The sequence below is a fragment of the Petromyzon marinus genome, unplaced genomic scaffold (genome assembly GCF_048934315.1).
Source record: "Petromyzon marinus isolate PM22_M1 ecotype Great Lakes invasive population unplaced genomic scaffold, UKy_Petmar_22M1.pri1.0 PM_G_Scaffold_73, whole genome shotgun sequence".
Taxonomy (NCBI): Eukaryota; Metazoa; Chordata; class Hyperoartia; order Petromyzontiformes; family Petromyzontidae; genus Petromyzon; species Petromyzon marinus.
This window is the reverse complement of record NW_027423028.1, coordinates 992501-995000: the sequence shown is the minus strand read 5'-3', so window position 1 is coordinate 995000 and position 2500 is coordinate 992501.

The following is a 2500-nucleotide window of genomic DNA, read 5'->3' as shown; positions in this document are numbered from 1 at the left end:
CATTTGCAGCAGGAATGCATGTGCACTCAAAAAAGTGAATATTTCTCACGGATAGACCCCGTGATACGCTAGAAATTGGCGGGGATGTCTCTCTTGTGGCTCACGGGGCTGTTAGGGTGGCACAGAAATCCCTCGGAATGGGAAAACGGGTCATTTTCGTGTCGCCACATTGCATGCGAACCGCATGCAACTTCCAGAGGCATTTGCAGCAGAAATGCATGTGCAGTCAAAAAAAAATTGATATTTTTCACGGATAGACCCCGTGAAACGCTAGAAATTGGCGGGGATGTGTCTCTTGTGGCTCACGGGGCTGTTCGGGTCGCACAGAAATCCCTGGGAATGGGAAAACGGGTCATTTTCGTGTTGCCACATTGCGTACGAACCGCATGAAACTTCCAGAGGCATTTGCAGCAGGAATGCATGTGCACTCAAAAACTTCTATATGTTTCACGGATAGACCCCGTGAAACGCTAGAAATTGGCGGGGATGTGTCTCTTGTGGCTCACGGGGCTGTTAGGGTGGCACAGAACTCCCTCGGAATGGGAAAAGGGGTCATTTTCGTGTTGCCACATTGCATAGGAACGCCATGAAACTTCCAGAGGCATTTGCAGCAGAAAGGCACGTGCACTCAAAAATTTTAATATTTTTCACGCATAGACCCCGTCAAACGCTAGAAGTTGGCGGGGATGTCTCTCTTGTGGCTCACGGGGCTGTTAGGGTCGCACAGAAATGCCTCGGAATGGGAAAACGGGTCATTTTTGTGTGGCCACATTGCATAGGAACGGCATGAAACTTCCAGAGGCATTTGCAGCAGGAATGCATGTGCACTCAAAAACGTCTATATTTTTCACGGATAGACCCCGTGAAACGCTATAAATTGGCGGGGATGTCTCTCTTGTGGCTCACGGGCGCTGTTAGTTAGGGTCGCACAGAAATCCCTCGGAATGGGAAAAGGGGTCATTTTCGTGTTGCCACATTGCGTACGAACGGCATGAAACTTCCAGAGGCATCTGCAGCAGAAATGCATGTGCACTCAAAAACGTCTATATTTTTCACGGATAGACCCCGTGAAACGCTAGAAATTGGCGGGGATGTGTCTCTTGTGGCTCACGGGGCTGTTAGGGTCGCACAGAAATCCCTCGGAATGGGAAAACGGGTCATTTTCGTGTTGCCACAATTGGCATACGAACGGCATGAAACTTCCAGAGGCATTTGCAGCAGAAATGCATGTGCACTCAAAAACGTGAATATTTTTTCACGGATAGACCCCGTCAAACGCTCGAATTTGGCGGGGATGTTTCTCTTGTGGGTCACGGGGCTGTTCGGCTCGCACAGAACTCCCTTGGTCCACCTGATTCGTGCATACAGGCAGCAACTAAAACTCTGTAAACCTGCTGTGAGGACATCTAAACAGTGGACCAGTGAGGCTGTGGAAGATTTGCGGGCGTGCTTAGACTGTACTGACTGGGATATGTTCACGACTGCTACCAATAGTCTGGATGAACTCACAGAGGCTGTGTACATCAGCTTCTGTGAGGACTGCTGTATCCCAACACGTACCAGGGTGAACTTTAACAACAACAAGCCCTGGTTCTCAGCAAAGCTCAAAAGGTTGAGGTTGGAGAAGGAGGAAGCGTTTAGGAGTGGGGATAGAGACAGATTCAAGGAGTCGAAGAACAGGTTTAGCAAAGCGGTGAGAGAGGCTAAACGACTGTACTCAGAGACACTAAAACACCAGTTCTCTACTAACGACGCTGCTTCTGTCTGCCAAAGGGCTCAGGCACATCACCAACTACAAACCCAGAGCGCCCCACACCACTAACGACTCCCGCCTAGCCAACGACCTGAACGAGTTCTACCGTAGATTTGAAAGACAATTGGACTGTCCTGAACCACCCCTTCCCACCCAAGAGGCCCCATCCCCCACCCATACTACAGAAACGACTCTCTCCTTTCAGGAGGGAGAAGTTAATGGGCTTTTCAAGAGGCAGAATCCACGCAAAGCAGCCGGGCCGGACTCTGTCTCTCCAGCCACCCTCAGGCACTGCGCTGGCCAGCTGTCTCCGGTGTTCACCAACATCTTTAACACCTCCCTGGAGACATGCCATGTACCAGCCTGTCTCAAGTCCTCCACCATCATCGCTGTGCCCAAAAAGCTAAGGCCAACAGGACTAAATGATTACAGACCGGTCGCCCTTACATCTGTGGTAATGAAGTCTTTTGAGCGCCTGCTCCTGGCACACCTCAAAGCCATCACAGACCCTCTCCTGGACCCCCTTCAGTTTGCCTACAGAGCCAACAGGTCTGTGGACGACGCAGTTAACATGGCCCTCCACTTCACCCTACAGCATGTGGACGCCCCAGCATCCTACGCCAGGATCCTGTTTGTGGACTTCAGCTCTGCCTTCAACACCATCATCCCTGCCCTGCTTCAGGACAAGCTCTTCCAGCTGAACGTGCCCTACTCCACCTGCAGGTGGATCACAGACTTCCTCTCTGA